Raw genomic sequence first — 23,080 nt, 5'->3', positions numbered from 1 at the left:
TGTCCGGCGGCGTGCATCTGATATCCACAGACAACAGCTTGCCACAGGTGGTGGGGTGGCCATACATCCCCCCCTCACCAGAGTGGAGGAACTGCTGCTAAGTATGGTGGCTCCTGGCCTACAGCAGCAACAACATCACACCTGTGTCATCATGGAGGCCGGAGCCACCCAGCATGGTGACATGGTGCATGCAAGTAACGTGCCCTAGCTGTAGACTACTGTTACCTGTATTGTTAGATTATGCATATGTGAGATGTGTACTGTGTTTAGCAGTTGTGCTGCCTATTGTGTGCAATACTGATAATTTGAATAGTATCTGTACACCTATGCCTGTTGTTCTACTGTAGTTTAGCACACTCACAGCAGCAATGCTACAGTTGTGGCCACTGACAAACTGTGTCATATTCTTGCAGGTCCCTCTGGTGTGACAGCAGGGCAGACGATACATGCTGGTGAGTGTGTTAACACTTTAAACTTGGTATTGAACTGTGCATGTCATAGGTGAGGTGTAGACCATGTACACATAACACACCTACGCATAATGCATGCTGTGCATGTTTGCTGTGAGACATGAAACATCTCAGTAATGTCAGTAGCTGCCTCAATCACATGCAATGCACAGAGCATCAGATACAAATGTGGCAACACTGTACTGCACAATGGATAGGCATAGTTTACACACATGTACACAACATAACATGTTTGTCATACACAGTACACCTCAACATGCTACACATAGGGTAACCAGACACCAGCTGCCAGGTCACATTTCAGTATCCCACATGTCATCCACACACCACACATGATATACCTGAGGGGCAGGGGCCTAGCATGGGGCTGTGCAACACTCCTCAACACATAACACAGTCATGTTAGGCAATGCTCCCTATTGGGCACCTCACACACCCTTGTGCAACATGGCTGTGTAATTGTGAACTTAGCCATGGCACTGCGGTTGAGGTACAGCATGCTAGGCGGTGGTCTAGCACACTTTAGTGGCCTTGAGTGACCACATGATGCATGATGATGATGGCTAATGGTACTACACCCCATACTGTTACAATGGCCATGTCCAGGATTGGTATCCCATCACGTATACATGCACCACTCATCCCGTGTGTGTATATAGCATGATGTGCTACACCTGTGTCCACAATTATCTGCTACAGACACAGACACTGCAATCAGACATGGAACTCCATGTGACACACAGATAACACATGCAGCCATGGTATGTATACCTGTGTGTGATGGTGCACAGGACATTGCAGAGCTTATAATACTTGCACAGAAATGTTGTGTCCTTGTACACATTGTGTTCCAGGGTGTAGGCAATCACTGAACATGTACACACATGCACCACAGCCATGTACACTGTCATTAACTATGGCTGTGTACACTCACACTGCATGGACTTGATCAACACTTATTCTGCATGCTGACACATGTGACGTGACTGTTTGCCTTGTGATACTGTCACCCACCTTCAACCAGTAGTGAGTATGATTTGGATTTATGTTGTGTGTGTGTATCTGCTGTAGTAAGGAGTGTGCATGTGTTCCTGTGTGCATGTGTTCCTGTGTTCCTGTGTGCATGTGTGCATGTGTGCATGTGTGCATGTGCAGACCGTAACATGTGTTTCCTGTCTTCCACTCACAGGTGCTGAGGTAGGGGTTTGTGAAAGCAGCAGGTGACCTGAAGCCACTGCCACAGATAGTGGTGATGATGACACATGTATTTTGGCACAGGGAGATTTGACAGGGTCTGTCGTTGGTCTGCCAATCAACAGTACACAGCGTTCAACCCCATCTATGCCCCCATTCATACTGCCATTACATCTCTCATCACCAATGGCCATAGGGGAGGGACAGCATACAGTTGGCATTGACCAGGAGAGTGTGGTACCCATGGCACTTGCATCCCCTCACAGCAGCCATAGCCGTAGACCCGGAACGGTACCACATAGGCGGAGGTCTAGGGGTTCTCGGGGGAGCACCACTGGATGTATTGCCCCTGGCAGGTGTGCTCTCACAGGTCTTATGATGACCACTATGTTCCAGGCTGTAATGCAGGCTCAGGCACGTATGGAATGGTACACCAGGCAGGGACTTAGGGCGCAGCGGGCACATTACATCACTATCAATGACAGCATCCGTGACCTTTCTTGTGTCATACGGACATACACCGAGGTCATTGATAGACATTGGGGGGAGACAATAGATGCCCTCCACAACATGTCTTCCTTGAGCCAGGACTGTGCGGGACGGTTGTGACATTGACGCGGACGCATGCCAGCAACAGCTGGCAGTGGTCATGGACGGCCCACAGTTCACAGCCGCTCCTGTAGTGGCAGTACCAGCTCCAGCAATGCTGGGGCTGGCCTGTCCATTGTCCGTCCCAGTAGACCACATGCACGTGGCTCTGGCCAGTCCCAGCAGGGACATGGGTCCAGTCGTCATACCTCTGCCTCTGATGACAGTACCCAGTCAGGGTTGGTACCCGATACTGTCTATAGCACCCCTGTCAGGCAAAGGTACTGTGTCCGTGGCCAGAGACAGTGATCTGTACAGCCAAGTAGGTATAGTATGTGGCTGTCCCACAAACCACCGTATATGGCAGCCACATGGTGGAGCTGTGTGCATGCAGACACACACACATTAAGCAAACAACTAGGGCTCACACATACACACACACATTACCCCATGCTGTACTGTTGTCACACACACACATACACACACACACACACACACACACACACACACACACACACACACACACACACACTGTTTGCAGGATTCAAACCCCTACCTATGTTATGATACTAGAGAGTGACGCATTAACACGGTGCGCTATTTGCTTTACTGGCTGGTTTCCCTTCTCCTGCAGTATTTGTAGGATGGTGACATCATCAGACTTTCCAAAGAGGAATGTACCTCCTTTAGTGTGTTTTCACAGTCTCCAAAAAGGGCACTCCTTTCAAAGACAATTGGACACACACACACACACACACACACACACACACACACACACACACACACACACACACACAGACACACTGTTTGCAGGATTCAAACCCCTACCTAACTATGTTATGATACTAGAGAGAGACGCACTAACACAGCGCGCTATTTGCTTTACTGGCTGGTTTCCCTTCTCCTGCAGTATTTGTAGGATGGTGACATCATCAGACTTTCCAAAGAGGAATGTACCTCCTTTAGTGTGTTTTCACAGTCTCCAAAAAGGGCATTCCTTTCAAAGACAATTGCACACATACATACACACACGCACACACACACTCACTGTTTGCAGGCTTCAAACCCCTACCTAACTATGTTATGATACAAGAGGGAGATGCACTAACATGGTATGCTATTTGCTTTACTGGCTGGTTTCCCTTCTCCTGCTGTATTTATAGGATGGTGACATCATCAGACTGGACATGGTGATGTGTGTACACTTTGTTTTATGCCATTCCAGGTATGGTCCATATGGGTCAGCAGGTGTCAACAGCTTGAACATGACCTCAGAATCCTTACCTTGTGTGATCTGTCTGTGGACACATTGACATTCCGTCATATGTCAACATATATTTATGCACAGATTCTTGGTTTTGTGGATACTACATGTGTCTGAGATGTTGATAAAGGGATATTCAAAGTCTATGTGACACGTGTTGATGTGTTCATTGATGTATGTCCTGGGTGGCTGCCTGGCAAACAGTCTAGCATGTTTGGGAACCATGACCAACAGATTAACATACCACAGTTGGTAGGGTTGTGTGTGTGTCAGCTTCCAATAGCTCTGTTTATGACTGCAACCATGATGGACTCCTTGACCTTGCAGATCAGACCTCATAGGTGTACTGGACTTCACTTCCCATGGTGTGTTGTGCAGCAACACTTGTGGGGAGTGCCATATGCAGCTGTGACACATTCAATGGTTCCACATCCTGTGTAAGGGGTGCGGCTCAGCTGACTGTTCAGGTGCATGATCTGTTTGTTCTGGAGTTTGTGCATGACACATATTGGGAATCAATGTATTCCACCTGCTGCCATGCTTTTGGCAGTGGGGTAGCTGCTCATCCATTCTACATGTGATATCTCCTGGTATGATGATGTGGACTGTTGTCAGTGGGGGATGGGTAAGTACATATGGGCCTGTCTGTCATGATGTCAGCATTGACACTCAGGTACAGTTGGCCCTGACTCAGGACATATCTGGGTGTACATTGATATTTATGACATAGCTGAAGGAGGTGTCATGATTCAGTCTGGAGTCCTTCTCAGCTCCTCTTTACAAAACACTAATGAACATGAGCACTAATCCCTGTTATACTCATTTACATGCTTAACACCCTACTGATCCTTTGTGATCAGGCTACAGAGTATGTCATGATAATATCCTGGCATGTCCAGGGGTCGGTTTTGTGTGTACTCTTCAGTCCAGCTGGCGGATATTGTGATATTGACACAATGTCACATCCACCTCATGTACACAGACAACCCTCTCCTCCTCCTGACAAACTCAGATATATGTGTGAGATGCACCTATATAGAGATACAGGGAGCTGAACTCTTTCGACCCATGACTGGCACAGTCTATCAGGTGGTGAAGGTATCCACACACACACCACATATCAGTCTCACATATCCTCTAGCAACAGCACTCAAACCACATTAGCACACATTGACATACTCGGATGCTGTAAATGTACTCTACCTAAGCAGCAGAGACCTCCATAGCGGACACACACACACACACCTGCTACCCCACTACAATACCCACATATCACAAAGTTCACAATGTCAGTGTGCCACACAGTCACTGCCCTTCGGGCTACACAACACACCTAATACACTTGTAATAGGCGACACTTATGTTCAGACACACTGATGTACCACTCACCAGCCCTGACAAGGGAATAGTCACTTTGGGCTGTCTGTTGGGTGCCAGGATCTGCCACATAACACAGGCAGTCAGGTCACTCCAAAGCAAGTACAAGACTGGCACCATCATTGTCCATGCTGGTGTGTGTAACCTCAGACGTTACTCCCTGGACCACATGACATGATACATGGAGGTACACTCTGATCATGTAGCCCAGGCCAGTATGACCTTGACCTTGTCTAGCATCTTACACCCACCAATTATGATGTCACAGTATACAGACACACATATCACATTTAACAGTTGGCTAACAAATTTGTTTCATTCATAGGGGATACAGTGTCTGTCAGCATATGGTGACATGCTCAACATGCCACGTAGCTTCACTATGGACAGCTTGCACCTGTCACCCTTGGACTTTGGAATGCTGGCTAAGGCTCTTGTTACCACCATAGTGCCTTTTTTAAGCAGGGCTCAGAAGACAAACCCACCTCCATAGACGTTACAGGTTAAATGAAACTAAGGGTAATGCTGCTCAACAACAGTTGTGTTAACCTCATATTGTGGCCACTCAGGACTCTCCTCAGTATGGAGGAGAGCAATATCTGTGCACTGACAGATGCCTGGTTCAGGCTCGCTTATGCACACCAGCACTACCAGGTTATGTTTAATACTATGCTGTCTGACAACAAGACTTGGAACAGACAACACAACTAGGGGGAGTATCCTTATACATCTCAGATACACACATCTCCAGGTTAGTGGCACTGCACAAAGCATCACAGACCATACATATACAACTACCATTGTGCAATACTGCCTTTCAGTATGTTGCCTGCTACAGAACACACTCCCAAACTCAGGAACCACACTCAAATTTCGTGGGAACTATGGAGAATATGAAGGTCTCCACAAACACCATTATATTGATTGACTTCATATACACAAATATTGACTGGGGATACTAGTCAAGCCCTGACAACCTCACCCAACAGTCACTACAATTTGTGGACTCGTGTTTTGGCACAACCAGTCAGCACAGCCAGAAGGGGGAATACATACATACATCACCAACATGGGGACTCTATGTTCCACACCAGCGATATACCCCTCATTGGTAAGGTCAGAACATACATGTATCTCACAGGACATACATATACCCTCCACACACCCATCCTGGGTAATCTTGGTGAACTTCTCATGAGCCAACATCTCACTTCACCAAAGCAGGGTGGTATCCTTCAGAGATCCTGAGACAGTGGCATATACGGCTCACACTGCTGCATCCTTTACATACACATTATATGGACACCTAGTGGACTGCATGGATTGTGCTATCCCAAATAACAACAGTACCCACTACTACAATGGCAGGTGACCTGTCAGGTAGACCCCAGCCATTAATAAGCTGTACAACGTCAGGAGGACACTACTACATGATAGAGCAGAATCCTAGACTGGGAAGGCATCTGTGATCTGTACTAGCAGACAGCTACAATCACTCATGGACTTTTCTAAGGGCCGCTTCTATGAGACAATTGCAACTGACATGTAGGACTATCACACGGCCTTCTTCAGTTATGTCACGTACCTGGGTGGACACTCACTGATATGCTGTGAGTTACTGCATACTGACTAAACCTACCCTGAACCCACTGGCATTGCCTACATCCTGGCAAACAGGTTCAGTGCAGATGTCTCCCACCCATCCCCCCTAAGGAGCAACTATCCATCCCAACAGAGTATAACCTCCCTAACATCACACAGTAACAGGTGAGTGCTGCAATCCCCACAGTGTACATTACAGTATCAGTGTGACCAGATGGTGTCCCAGCCTGCATCATACACGAGCATCATGACAAACGCAACCCTCACATTACATCACTGTTCAATATCGGAGTTACCACAGGATATGTACCCAAGGAATGGCGTACTGCGACAGTGGTCCCACTCCACAGAGTTGGTGCCACAATGGACCACAGACAATATTGCCCTATAAGCCCATGTAGCCTGTTCTGCAAAGCTATGGATCATATTGTCATAGGACCCCTACACATAGACATCGGGAACCTACAGATACTGTGTCCTACATATTTCAGCATTGTTGTGGGCAGATCTTGCCTCTTGAACCTGTTTGTATTCTTTAAATGGCTAACAGGTCCATCAACATAGGGATGGCTGTCCACACAGCCTACCTGAACCTTGCAAAACCCTTCAACACAATAACCCACTGGGCCATTATGCATAGGCTCACCAGCGTCAGTATGGACACATGTCTCACACAATGGATTGATACCTTGATCAGGGATAGCACCCACATGGTCAGAATTGCAGGTGCCATGTCTGACTATACACCAGTTACACATGGCATCCCATATGGCTTGGTCCTGGGATCTATCTTGTTCAGTATATATTTGTCTTACGTACAGGCTACCACAGGGGGAATATTGCTGAACATGTTTGCACTTGACTGCAAACTGGGTGCCATGATCAACTCTCTGGCTGCCCCATGCATACTCAATCAGGGTCTCACAGAGATGGATGACTGGAGCCTGAGCCATGGCCTACACCTAAATTTCATTAGTTGCATAGTCATCACCTTTGGGAGTAACACCATGCCCACACATTACCACATAGGTAGTACTCCATTACATACATTAGGAGTTGTTAGGGGTTTGGGGACATGACTTGTTCGTACTGTTGGCTTTAACATTCACGTTGACAAAGTGGTTGGACACACCTTCTATGTGGGCCACCTTATCCCATATGGTTTCACATCTAGATCGAGTGAGGTCATTGTGCCCCTATACTCATCACATCCATGCTTGGTTACAATGCCACAATTGGGGTGTACCTTACCTGACACCTGCAGCAACTGTACTGGCCACGGAAGGTCCTCACCAAGCAGATCTAGGGACTCACACAGATGCCCTGCATAGTTCAGATGCAGTAACTCCAGCTCTACTCAGTCACTTACCACCTACTCAGATATGATGTGTGCCTGTTGTTTACAGATATACCCAAACCAGAATCACTGGACATGCTCCACCTCAGGATATCCAACTCCCTTGGAGCTACACACTCCAGGGATATATACCTCAGCACAGATGTTAATATGACATTGTGGAGGGACAGATTCTTATCCCAGAGGCTCCACTCACTACAGAATGTAATCCCAGTTTCACATAGGCAGAGCCACCCACTGACCACCTATTGGAGACATCTTGATGACTGTATGGGTGAATGAATATTTACCCCTGGAATATCTTCTGTGTCCCTGCTAGACAGAGGCACACTAGCCTAAATGTACATGGGCTATCTTGTGTGACCTACTATTCACACACACATTGTAGTAATCTGACAGGGTTGTGAATGCCAAACACAATCTGGCTAGGCTTGTACATGCCCTAGGGCAGATAGCCTAGTATCGACCTCTGAACCTATGCTAATGTTCATGATGCACAATGTTTATTGCTGATACTGTTTGCAGGTCTTTATCATCTTTGCTTTACCAGTTTCCATGAACAACTTTGGTATCTGCAGAACATATTTGATTATGACAGGGTTCCACTATATTATAGATGTGTCTGTTGTCATATAACTGTGTGCACAGGGCGGATTGCTGTATAGTGACAGGTTCCTGGGTTAAAACATGCAACTGCCAGATATGCGTGGCCCACTGCTGTACTCAGCATGGCCTAAGTGTGTGAGCATGCCCAGTTCTACCATTCCATGTTTTGTTGCCTGACATTTGTCTCATTTATTCAAGTGTGTGAGCATGCCCAGTGTGACCCTTCAGTATGTTGCTATCTGAGGTCCACTACATTTGCTGATGTGTGCGAACATGACCAATATTAACATTTATACTGTGTGTGTTGGAAGTCAGGTTCTGTTCTCACTGCAGGACTCACCTTTGTGTCATAACTCAACAAGGATTATGCTGTGCCTGTAGGGTTTCCATGGAATACTTTGCATAGACTTATCAACATTCCGTCATAGAGGAATACACCTCAGTACTGTCATGGTTTAGTGGTTCAGTACTTTGGCTATAGTGCACAGTATCCTGGGTTTGAGGCTCATCACTGCTTTATATTTTCATGCTGAGCAGACCGGACTGCTTAAGGGCCTGTTAAGCATATATGAGCATGTTGGCTTTTGTTCAGCTATGCCCTACTTAGACCAGGCTTGTCCGACATTGCTCAATATTCACCAACATTGCTGGGCGTTGCCCAATATTACTCAACATTGACCACAGTTGTGCTAGTTGGTGTGTGTGTGATTTTGTTTGCATATACTACATGGTGGTAATTGCTGTTTAGCACTGCCTTATGTTGCTTAACACATGGCATGCATGCCTTAGGTGGTGCTGCAGGGGTGCCTATGTCAGATGCACATACTACACTCCCTGCACATGTTTTGAAGCAGGTAGTGTCAACTTAGGCATCACTTTTACTTTATGTGCAAGTCGGAGAGGGGTATCATTTCCAGAGTTCCTACTGAGCCAGTGTATGTGCTATGTGTTGCCTCTTTGCCAAGGCCAAAGCATACTGGGCACGTCCCCTTCTGCCCACTGGGGCAGGCTCAGGTTGTTCCTCCTCCGAGTCACGCTCTGCCTGTGATGGCCTTGGCAATGGTGGGGGGCTGTTTGGCCCAGGCCTATGCTGGTCCTGCTGCAGCTGTTTTCACAGGATCATGTTATGTAGCATAGCACATACCATGACAATTTGGGTACATGTAGTTGGTGAGTACTGCAAGGCTCCACTAGATTTGTCCAGGCACCGGAACCGTGACTTGAGCAGCCCAAAAACACGCTCGATTACATTACGTGTTTGTGCGTGTGCCTCATTATGGCATTCCTGGTCAGCTGTGTGTGTGTTTCTGATGGGTGTCATCAGCCACAGCTCCAGTGCATAGCCAGCATCCCCCACTAGGTGACCATGTGGGATGTCCCCATTGGCAAATGTCTGGTACAGCTGCATCAGATGCCAGATATGGGAATCATGGTAGCTTCCAGGGCAGCCTGCACACACATTCAGTATTATGCCCTGGGCATCACACATGACCTGGCAGTTGATGGAGGGGAAGCCCTTGCGGTTGATGTAGACCCTACCCCGCTCTCTGGCTGGTGCTTTGATGCGTATGTGCATGCAGTCTATTGCACCCACTACCTCAGGGTATTCTGCTATTTGCTGGAAGAGACGCATATTGCTGGCCAATACCTCACAGGAATTGGGGAAATATACATGATCACCGACATGAGCTGACATGGCAGCCAGGAACTGGTGTAGTACCCTGGATGCTGATGCCTGTGATATCCACATCATATCACCAGTTGGTCTCTGGAAGGTACCTGTTGCTAATATTCTTATGCCAACACATACCTTGGTTTCCACTGGGACGGGTTCCCCTCTGTTGGTTCTGTGTGTGAGGCATGGCCTGCACAGCTCAACAATTTGCTGCAGGAGGTCTCTGTCCACTCTATAGTGCTCCACTATCTCCAGCTCATGTAGCCCCTGGTAAGTTACCCTGGGCCTGTACACTCTTCTCCGTCTCCTCACTGTGGGTTGTCCAGCAGCATTTCCATTGTCACCACCCTCAGCATGTTGCATATGTTGCCTTATAACAGCAATGGCAGCCCCTAACATTTCTTTGTCTCAGTAAAGCTTTTTCAGTTTTCACTTCTATTAGCTTACTGCAGTGTCTGTTGTGAGAAACATAATGGACTGTTGTTGGCAGAGTTTTAAGTGCTAGGCTGGGCTGGGCTAGTGTACTGCCTGTGTAATTGCCTGATTCTGATTGTTTTCATCTGCTAGCTCTGCTAGTACTCCCTGGTAGCTTCCTACTATTTGTTGTGCTTTCTTTTTCCTTTCTGTTTCCTCAGGGGGGAGTGCCGCGCACACAAGCGCAAACACGCGCACAGCAGCTAACACGCGCGCACACATACTTACACAGAGTAAAACGCGCTTACAACTCTTTAAACAGCCTTATACATGCTTACTCCGCCTTAAACGCGTGCACTCACGCTTACACATGCGCACTCTGTCTTACTCGGGTTTACAGGTGCGCACACAAGTGCATACCCGCTCAGCAAGAAACTTTGGTATTATCCACAGCATACACCTTCCATTTCTTGGCTTTCCCTAGCCTACCTGTTGACACACCTCTTTCCATGATGTCTAAATGACAGCGGACACATGCCACTCTGCTCCAATGAGCTTCACTTCTTTCATACATACCCCCCTCGTGATGTCACCTATCTTCTACTCTGTTACTCCCTATATCCTACTCCTACACTCCACTGACTGTGCTCATTTACTATGTAAACTAGCGATTCACTATCCTAACACTCATTTACATAGGATTGCCTACTAATGCTTGGTTACATGTCTTAGAATGAGCTTCCCCCCTTAGCAACCTCTACTCGGTGGCCATCTTGTCTTCAGCCTGCCATTCCCTTGCATTGTACATTACCACATTCAATAAAATCCACATTTGTGGGTTTTAATTTGTAGTATTCTGTGTTTTAGAGCGCAGCCCATTTGCGCAGCACTGCGCTACACTTAAACATCGGAAATCGGCAAAAAAAAAAATATTTTTATTTTAATTTGGCATCAGGGAACATTTCCAATGGCCATATATTTGACCACTGGCATGCTTCCTGCACTGGATGCAACCTTTATTTGGAGCTGTCATGGCTCCGTTTTGCTATTTGCAGAATAGTATACAGTTGTCAACTGAGTACATTTCTGCAAATAACACTGATCTTACTCGGACAGGTTCGGGTTTCCAGAATCACAAATCTACCTCATTTGCATGCCTTTCACCTGCAATTGAGGTGATTTGCATATCCCAGCCCTGTCCGTGTAAGAGCCGTTTTAGGAGCTCTCTTACACGCCCCTACAGGCTGTTCCTGGATCGCTCGTCGGACATGATGGCTGCATGGAGTCTTACTCTACTCTTAGACTCCGTGCAAGCCATCGTGAATCCGACCCTGTGTCTTTGCTACAGTCACTAATAAAATGACTCACTCCAAGGTCAGTACATTTTTGGGTAAGTTCGAAAAAAGATATATATGTACATTTTTCCATTTGGTATTTCTTTCCTGTCCATATCAGTTTGAGAAAATGTTTCTTGATGCAGTGTGTAGAATCAAACTAACCATCCTCAACAAAATAGTACAAATTCTGTAAATCCATAAGAGGCTGTCTTTCTTGTCCTTAATTATAGATTTTATTCCTTTTCTTCTGTTAAAGATATATATATTCTTCAAATAACTGCCCAGTTGTTTCCATCATATAGGACAATGTACAGCCATTATTTCCCCTAGTATGCATGTTCCATTTCAGGTTATCATCTGTATAGTTACTTATTATGAGTATAACCAGGTCTGTCCTTTGGATGAGACATTAAACTGAGTTCCCATATGCTTGAGTGCTTGAGTTGATGGTAGCTCAGGTGGATGCAAAAGATCCCATGACACAGCTCAAAAACAGTAGGGGTTTTTATTGAACACAACATAAAAACATTACTTATATGTTTAAATATTTCCAAAATGTACATATTTACAGACACACACACATTCACGCGCGCACACACAGACACACACACACACATATATATATATATATATATATATATATATATATATATATACACAAACATTTCTATTTGTTTACTATTTCTCATTTTTCTTATAACATTCTCATTGTTATTCTTCCATAACTGACCCCACTTCTTCTTCCTCAACATAATTTGATTTTTTACAATATGTCTTCCAAAATCCAATTCCCAATAAGCAAAATTTCATTCAGTTTTTCATTCCAAATAACCCACATTACATAAAATACTTTATCTACCTTTCTCACACATTCTATTTTCTTATTTTTATAATATCCATACATACTCATATTCATGGTTTATTATTTGTCAGTAATATTCTCAAAAATATTTCTTCACACAACTTTTATCAGAGCTTCACCTCTCTTCTACATTTAAAAATCATGCTCTGTTGTCTTTTTCAGTTTTCTTTTTATATGGCATATTCTCTCTTTACTGGTAACTTATTTATTACCAGTTGCCATAGGAAACCCTGACACTCTACTATCTTGGTATATACTTTGTCTTACTTTAAAGGTTTTAATCACTTCTTCTGGTAAATTTTCCCATGGATTTGCATACTAATATTGTTTCATCACCATATTATACTACATCTTTTGATTGTTCCCTATATCACAAATTTTTATTTTCCATGTCAGCTTTTTTCTTATCTGTAAATTCTTCATTTTCATATACTTTTCTCTTTCTTATCATCTCCAAAAATGTTTGTACTTATATTTAAACATCCTCAGCATTAAATTCAAATTGTCTTCCTTTATCCACTTTAATACTTTATACAAGTTTAAAGAAGCAGAATAAACAATTAGTTTTAATAAAGTCAGTCCCCTTTCACCTTCACTCATATATAACACATCACTTTTCACTGGGTATAATCTTGAACCCCATATGAAAAAAACATCAATTTTCTTGTCATATTGTTTTCTGGGATCATATAAACATTTGAGATATATACTCTTCCACATTACTGCTGAATTTACCAGATACAAATTTTCTAAATGTTAATCTATACGTCATCCACAGAACACATATTTCTTTAATTTATTTTATCCACCCCTCCCATTGCCTCACAAATATATGATTTTTCCCAATTTTTATATTCAGTAAAGACACTCCAATCAGTGAAGTATACATATCATATCACCCAAACCCTTACTTTTTTCTTTATTCAATTCCTTTTAACAGCCATTCAGACGAACCAACACTTTCCTTATCCGTATTTTGTTCTTAGCAATGACAACTATATTGTCTTCTTATGGCAAAACTACTGGAATCACTACCTCCTTTTGCAGCATATACCTAGCATATTTTATTTTATATTCTACTTCACTTGCAATTGCACTCATTACCAGTGAAAACAATATTAGTGCGGTGGTGGGGCTGCGGTAGCATTGTCGCCCCACTAAGACGTTGTCCTGTTCGATTCTCAGCTAAAGCGTCTTCTGTGTGGAGACATGCATGAATGGGCATACCTTCGTTGAAGGTTGTGCGTCAGAACTGGCAACTCGGTACGTAAAAATCGACTGCCAATCATTAGCGGATCGGAGTTCCGCTGTGGCGACCCCTAACTGGGAAAAGCCGAAAGATACAACAACAACAACCAATGAAAACAATATTACACTCATGAGACATCCTTTTCTTATATCACCAGTTAGCTCATGATTTGCCAACAGAGTAATGCTGGAATGGGAATGTAGTTTAATTAAAAAAGCCCTTCCTGAAGCTTCATAAAACATTATTTATGCTATTTGGATGAAATATTCATCATATGGAAAGTGGAAGAAGAAAGAATAGAGCCATTCATAAAATAAATTAATGGGACAACTACTTTTTTGAAATTTACTGGTGAATTCAGTAATACGGGTCTTCCATACTTGTATGTTTTATTAACTAAGGACACTGAGAATAAATGGTGTGTGTCCAGAATTTATCAGAAGGCCACATATTCTAATACTTTGTTGCATTTTTCAAGCGCCCACCCCTTTTCTCAAAAGAAAGCGGTAGTAAAGCAACAACTGGTGAGGGCCACAATGATGACTTCATTGGAAGTTTAATTTACGGAGGAATGTGAACAGATGAAAAAAATGTTTCTTAACAGAGCGCTATCTGGAAATCTTAATAGATGAGATGGTAAAGAAAGTGTCAAGCAAAATAAATAGTGGCAATTTTGTAGCACTCTTGAACATAACAGGACAGGCACAAATGATCTCAGGCTGTACACTACTTTCAGGGCCCAGTATGAAGACAGCAATGATTTTGACATATGGTATGGACAGTATGAATATCAGATCCATTTTGAACAAGAATTGGAGTTTACTATGGGAAGAAAGGGCACTCTGTGACATGCTGGGTTTAACCCCAGTAGTTGTACACAGGAAGAACAATACGTGAAGAACTGGTTTGAGAAACCTAAGAGGATCAAGGCTTCCAATACAGGAATGACACATTGTAGAGGATGCTCGATGTGTAGTTTTGTCCATATTGGAGACAGTGTTATTGTTAGAGGTAAACAATTTAAGATGCAATTAAGAGCAGATTGTGATAGCAGGTCCTCTGTTTATGTTGCACTATGCCAGCAGTGTGAATGCTTTTACATAAGGAAAACTGAGAGAAACATACGTGAAAGTATATATGAACATCTCAAGGACATCAAGAAGGTTAAAATTACTAATGCTCTTAGTAGGCACATAAGCAAGTATGCAGGGCATACATTTAAGTTTGCAGTGTTGGAACAGATCAGACCAGACCTGAGGGAGGTGTGTGGAGAGTCTTCTTGGAATACAAAGAGATATTTTGCTAGCTATATCGGAATGCATGTTGATGGCTGGGGATTAATGAACAAGCCAGCATTGCACCTATTTTAAAGCTGAAGTCTTTGAAACATTAGAAGAACACTAATCCCAGTAATCCTAATGTTTAACGATCAGTTTTACAATTAAAATAATGTTTTTTCAAAAACTTTTCATTTCCCATAAAGGCTTTCTTATTTTTATTTTTTTCTTTAATACTGTAATGTTTTAAAAAATATTTTATCACTAAATAAATTACTAGAATGTAGTGTGGAACAAAGAAGGAGGGGCAGGTAACAATGGTTTGTCATTCATCATGTGATTTCAAGAGAGATTTTTAAAACTATAGGCAATAAAGGAAGTTTGTCTGAGGAAGTCTTGAATATGGTCAAGATGAAAGCACTTATCCATCATTTGGTTTTGTTTCATTTTAAGTGTGACTTAGAAGTTTTATATAATAAATTATTTTTTTTTTATTCTTGCTGAGCAATTTTTGTTCTTGTTTTAAGTTTTCAGTATGCATGAGTGATGTATAAATTTAGTTCAGAAAATTGTAATCAATTCCAAGAAAAGAGGTGAGAACGTATATGCTGATGTTAACACCAAGGATACAGAGCACACCATCTCAAGGAAACCAGGTGAGCTATACAAATAATGACACAATGAAAGTTTTCTTAAATCACTTTTGTAGAGGAGCTATGCCACAAGACTCCTTATGAGAGATCCCATACCTTGAGTCTTTAAATGCCCTACCTCCAAGGTCTTACAAACCTAGAGAAAAGGGAATTCATGTATTTTTAATTTTTCTGTGTAGGTGTGACTTCTGAGGTATTGCATTTAGAGATGGTAAAATGGAGGAGAGGTCACACATCAAAAGAAGAGGAGGCACAGCCCCCTTTCAGAAAATCATTTCTTGTCCACAACAGCTAAATAACATATATTACAATGATTTTCAGTCCAGTGGTATAATGGTCTATGTTAAGATGGTAACATTGATTTGGCCTGATAAGTTAAAGTAAACACACAAAGATGTATTGCCAAGGAACTGAAACAGGTAATAAAAAGAGTATGACCTAATAAAATCTTTTAATTGAGGAAGGATTTCATAACACAGCTAGGAAGGTTCATAACTACACAAAGTTCAGAAGAGGAGAACAAGTGACATCCATTGATGATATGTTCCATTGACTGGAAGGAAGAAGGGAGGGAGAAACATCGAGAGAGCATTATAAAGAGAAAGAGGAATAACGGTTGTATGAAATGGTAGAAGACTCAAGTGTATGTAATGTTGTAACTGTATACAAATCTCTCAGTGGTATGCATACCTTATTCTTTAGAAGTAAATATTTTTAATTATACCATGACCCCCCCAAAACGTGCACGCTGATTGGCCAGCGTGCCCGTTGTAAATCGAGTTATACTAATGGAAAAAGGTCCGGTCGCCCGGACTTTTTTCCATTAGTATAACTCGTTTTTTTAAAACACTGTCTCGCTATGTTAAATGGGTTTAATATAGCGAGACAGCTTTAAAATAAGCAACGGAGATCTCCGTTGCTTATTTTAAAGCTGTCTCGCCATGTTAAACCCATTTTACATAGCGAGACAGTGTTTAAAACAACGGAGAAAGCAAGATCTCCGTTGCTTTTATGTCTCGCTATGTTAAATGAGTTTAACATAGCGAGACAGTTTAAAATAAGCAACGGAGATGTCCGTTGCTTATTTTAAACTGTCTCGCTATGTTAAACTCATTTAACATAGCGAGACTAAAAAGCAACGGAGATCTTGCTTTCTCCGTGCTTTTGCTCAACTCTGATGTACCGCGCAGGCGCGCAGTACATCAGAACTGCCGCGGATGCCAGACATCTGCGGAAGGGCAGTAAACAGGCATTATACTATGCCATTATTTAAGAAAAGTAACAGTTTCTTTTCTTAAATAATGTCATGGTATAATAGCAATAACCCACTTCAGGGTGTGGGTAATGCTAAATTTACCCACGGTTGGCTTTGTTTGGTCCCTCGGGCTTAGCACCGGGACCAAACCACGCCAACCGTGGGTAAATTTAGCATTACCCACACCCAGGCGTGGGTTATTGCTATAGTATACACATCTGTGTTTTCTTTGCTAAGTATCTCTTTATACCAGCACCCATGCGTTTCCATTACATTTTGCTCTCGATTATTAAATCTCTCCACTTTGTACATATTTTTCACCCGTGTATAGTGTATATGAAAGACTCCGGAAACATTGTGTGTATGTTATTTATTATTTATTATTCCTTTGTCAATATATGCAACAGAACTGTACGTTTAAACACAGGGGAATATATATTAACTCTAAGGTTGTGATATAATGCAACAGTCCCAATACTCAAAGTATAGCAATCTCAAAATAGGTAATTAGCGGAGGTTTAGGTGCATAGCTACATTAAAGGGTGCAATAATAGCAGCGAGTTTTGGAATTTGTTTTCTTTGGTTTGAATCACAATTTATTTTTCAAGTGATCAGGCTTTCCACTTCTGACAGAAAGCCTTGGAAAATATTTGTATCACAGCTTCCCAATGTGTTCTGTCCCCAAGAAATTTAAATCAGTATGTCTGTTTTATCTCAATCCCAGTCCTCACAATTTTGAATGATGCATTCATGTGGAAACATTTAATTATAAATTAAGATTAAGGCACACCACATATATACATCTTCTGCAGTAAGTGCCATTTCAGTCATATTATTTGCAGGGCACCATCTTTTTTTTGTCATCTAAAATGTGTTAAATTAAAAGAGCATCTAGTGGTGTCAGTAGAGTGAAGAAAGGCAAGATGTAATCTCAGAAGGTTATCTCTCATAGGTTATGGTGATGTGATGATGTTTCTTAGTTTAAGCTGATAAGCTAGTTTTTCCTTTCACTCAATTACTACTTTTAAAAGAGCTATCCTATTTGTAGCAATGACCACTCTTTCTAACCAACATCCAGTGATAAAATGATTTCTCTTTTTGTCATACTTGCATTTTGATGATGATTACTATTATTATTATTATTATTATTATTATTATTATTATTATTATTATAGGTTCATAGGTAGGTACTAGGCTATTGGTCCTAGGGCCTATACAAGTCTAGCCAAAAAGGTACCCTGGCTTTCGCCACCCAAGAAAATTATTTTCCTGTGCCCCTGTCAAGCAGAACCACAGAAGTGATCCCCGGGGTGAATTTCCTATTACCCATCCAATCATCAAGATTTTTCTTGAAGAGTGCAATTGAGGAGCTCTGTTTGACATAGATAGGTAGTTTGTTCCAGAGTATGGGAAGTCTCTGGGACAGGAATCTATCCCTCCAGCATGTTCTGTTTATTGTGGTGACAAGGTTTAGGTCCCTAGAGCATGTAGTTTGGAGGGATTAGAATTTCTTTAAGTGGAGCATGTCCAACAGCTCTGGGTTTGACATAGCTTTGTATGTTAGCCAGAGATAGCCTCCAAGTAGGCGATATGTGACGGAGTAAACCTGGAGTATTTTGAGTTGGCCTGCATAAGGCATCTGTTTGAGGCCAGTAATCCTCTTTGTGAGGTATTATTGCGGCCTTTACAGTTGTTGTATATGTCTTGTGAGGTACATACAAAAAGGGGCGTTGTACTCTATAATGGGTCTAATGAGTGATGAGTAGAGGGGAACAATGACCTCTTTTTTTTTTTCTGGATGAGAAACTTTTTGTGATGAGATGTGCAATGTAGAAGGATTTCCTGACCACTATGGTGATGTGATTATCAAACAGAGACTACTGTTCACCTGTGTCCCAAGGTCTTTTATCACACTTTCAGTGTTAAGTAGACTACCGCCTATGTGGTAGTTCATAGGTACAGAGTTTTTACCAAAGGAGATGAGAATGCACTTTTTGGCATTGAGCTTGAGACCACGGCTTTGACACCAGGCATCTGTCTCAGTGAGGCCCTTTTGTAGGATGTCCACATTATTAGGAGTTTTGATTATGGCTCCTAGTTTGCAGTCATCTGTGGATTTAGTTAGCCAAATACCTTCTGTGTTAGCCTGTACTTCAGAGAAGTAGATACGAAACAGGAGAGGACCCAGGACTGAACCCTGTGGTACTCCACTTGTCACTGGTCTGAAGTCTGATTTGGAGTCTGCTACTTTCACAGTGTGGATTCTGTCAGTAAGCCAGTTGGCAACCCATTTTGTGACATAGGGATTTATACCTAGTTTAGTAAGTTTATCTATAATTCCAGAGTGGGGGATGGTGTTGAATGCCTTGGCGCGATGTAGATAGGCTGTGTGAACCACCTTACCCTCATCTATGGCTTTGGTGACTGCTTCAAAGAAGTCTATTAGATTTAGGAGACATGATCTGCCTTTTACAAATCCAAACTGAGTAGGGTCCAGAGTTTGGAGATCTCCAATGTCTTTGTTTATGAGTTCCATGATGATACATTCCATGGCCTTGCAGACCAGGCTCGTCAGGCTAATGGGGCAGTAGTTCCCTGGGTCTGTTGTGGCCCCCCCTTTCTGGAGTGGGATAACCATCACAGTGCATCATTCAATGGGCACAAAGCCTGAGGTGAGGCTATGATTGAACATCGTACTTAGGTGGGGTGCCAGTTCATTCTGTAGTTCGTGTAGAAGGCAGCCTGGGATGTTGTCAGGTTCCATGGATGCTGTGTTCTTGGCTTTGGAGAGTGAAGTTTTTACCAGTGCAGCTGTGATTACAGGAACTTTGCATTCTTGCAGTATAAAGATAGGCCCTTTAGGGGGTGAGAGGGGGGTAAGGATAGCACTGAACCTCTCTCCCAGGATGTTGGCAATATGAGTTGTTTCTGTATATTTAGTGTCATAGTGCTGTAACTCAGAGCAGATCTGAGTGTTGCCATTGAGATTCTTGACATAGCTATAGAATGCTTTGTCATTGTCTTTAGAATCAGTGGTGATTTTGTTTTCATAACTAGCTTTGGAGAATTTTATGAGGGATCTCAACTTCTTACTGAGGCTGACCAGGGAGTTCCTCCAATCGTGGGATTTTACTCTTTTTTGCAACAATTTCTTTCTTCTGTTGTAGAGTTTATTTATGGCAGGGGCCACCATATTGGCTTCCTTTTCTTGGAGGATAGCATCTTGGTTCTGTTAGGGATAGCACGATCCATGCACTCATGTAAGTGCTTATAAAGTGCATTTGTGTAGGATTCAGCAGTCATGCCTCTATTGTCCATCTGCATGGATGCCGTGAAGTTAGCCACTTCTGTCTTAAGAAGCTTGAAGTTGGCTTTGGAAACAATGTTTATGATTGTTTTCCTAATGAGGGTGGGAGTGGGATGTGGATGTCTAGGGTGATTAGCTTGTGGTCAGATCTAACCAATGAGGAGCTGACCTCTGGTGTGGAAAACCAGTCGCCCATGTTGGTGATGACCAGGTCTAGGATATTGCTGCCATTGGTGGGGGTGTGGATAAGTAGATCCAAGGCATTGGAATTGATGATTTCCAGAAAACGTTGAGCAAAAGAGTTGGTACATGAGTAGTTTTCCCAGTTAATGGTGGGGTAGTTGAAATCACCCATTATTAAGGTGTTGGGTTGTGCCTTAATATTTTCCAGTGTATCAATAAAAGAGTAGTGAGCCACGGTGGTGCAGCGGTTAGCACTGTCACCTCACAGCAAGAGGTTCTCCAGTTCGATTCTCAGCTGGAGCGCCTTCTGTGTGGAGTCTGCATGTCCTCCCTGTGGTCGAGTTATGTTAAAGACATGCAGGTAGGTGCGAGCGTGAATGGGGTTACCTTTGTTGAAGGTTGGGCATCGGGCTGGCAACTCAGCACTGTAAAAATCCACTGCCAATCACGAGTGGACCGGAGTTCGCTGTGGCAACCCCTAACCAGGAAAAGCTGAAAGACTTTATCAAAAAAAGAGGGGTGGGAATCCTGGGACATGGTGGGGGTCTATAGCGAGGTGTGGATATCCTTAATGAATATGGACATGCCTCCACCTTTGGTGTTTTGGTCTGGGTTTGGTGGCCGAAAGGTGTGGTATGAATTATAGCCTGGTAATGCAGGGGTGCTCTCTGGAGCTTTGAACCAGGTCTCTGTCACTGCACAGATGCCGATGTTCGCCATTTTAAGGAGTGCCCCGAGTGAGTGCATTTTGAGGTTTAGACTTCTAGCACTGAGTAGCATTACCCTCAGATTTTGCTTGCTTGTACCTGTTACAGTGGTGAATTTGTCATTTGAACCTTGCCTAAAAAAGGCACTATAGGGGTGGCAAGAGCCTTTGCCAGTATCCAGAATCCCAAGGGCGACAGGTGCAGGCCATCTCTGGCAAAGCAGTGTGGTCTGTTGATCATGTCATCCTAGGCAGACAGATACTGGATTCCCTTAGAATCACACCAGAAGTTTAGCTAATTGTTAAAGTCAATCATTTTGTCCTTGTACTGTGGTATCATTCTGGGTGATGGCAGGATGCTACCCAGGGCTAGGGTCATATTTGCCTGGGCTACAAGATTGGAGAGCTCCTCCATGTCTCTTTTCATGTAGTCCAGGGAGGTACGTCTCAGGTCATTCACACCAACATGGACAATGACACAGTCATATTTGTACTTGTTGTGGAGTAACTTGAGTGCATGCATTATGTGGTGGGTCCTGGCACCTGACAGGCAGCTGACAGTAACTTTTTCCTTGTTTAGCCTGTTGAGTGGAACATCAGTGTGCCTGACTATAGAGTCACCTATGACTAGTGTGTTGAGTACATTATGCATTATGGGCTGTAGCTGAGTGGCACACTCAGTATGTGGGCTATGTGTCATTTGGGTTGTGTTGGGGGGTGGAGGTTGCTTATATTTCTGCTTTGGAGGTCTCGGTATTTTGGGCAGATTTTTACTGAGAGCCTCTGCGAATGTAGGTGTGTGTTTTGTGGTTCTGTGTGTGTGTTTTGGTGGTGTAGGTTTTGAGGGACTATGTGATGAGTGTGGTGTGGTGCAAGTGATTACCTTTTCCTCTTGACTGTCTAGTCCAGTCTTCGGTGAAGAGAGCTTTGCTTCCAGTTTGGCTATATAAGTGCATCTCTCACAGGTTGTAGTGTTGGTTGGTAGGAGGAGAGGGTTGTCTGTGTACATGAGGCAATTGCTGCATTGTCCCAAGATGCCCAGATTCATCAGGTAGACAGGAGAAAACACCGGGAGCTGACCTTTAGACATGCCTGGATAGGTGATTATTTATTAATTACTAAAAACTGTTTTCCTCTAGACAAGTGAGAAAAGTTGAGTGCTGTAGTAATTTGTAGCTTATTTAGTGCTTACAACGAGTTCTGAACAAGTGCTGAGCTCAAAGAAACAGATTTGAGTGCTAAAACTAAAAAGCTGGCTAGTTGCAAGGGGAAAATTTGAAGAGCGGACTTTATGGGGCCAGGAATAGTTTAACCCTAGTTAAGTGGGGGGGGGGGCTCAGGAGCTCACAAACAGTCCTGGATACAGCATATCCATATCTGGACAAGACCTGCCACAGGAAAGGGGGGAAGCAAGCTTAGACATTTTTTTTTCAGTAAAGTGGAAATGGAGAAAGCTGGAACAGAAATTAATTCAATGTTAAGAATCTGAGTGAGTTGGCCTTCACAAATGTTCTCTATTAGATTGAATGAACTAATGACGCTAGGCTGGGAGAAGTGTCACAGATCAAATATACAGTATGGGCGGGGAACTGCGAATCCACCAAGTTCCTAGCTGTAGCCACTAAATGAAAATTTAAACAGATCAAGGAGCAAGCAGACTGTAGAAAATGCTTTTAACTGTAAACAATTATAGTAATGCACACT

Source organism: Protopterus annectens, chromosome 6.part1 (assembly GCF_019279795.1).
Source record: "Protopterus annectens isolate FY-2018-M chromosome 6.part1, PAN1.0, whole genome shotgun sequence".
Taxonomy (NCBI): Eukaryota; Metazoa; Chordata; order Ceratodontiformes; family Protopteridae; genus Protopterus; species Protopterus annectens.
Note: the sequence above shows the minus strand (reverse complement) of the source record.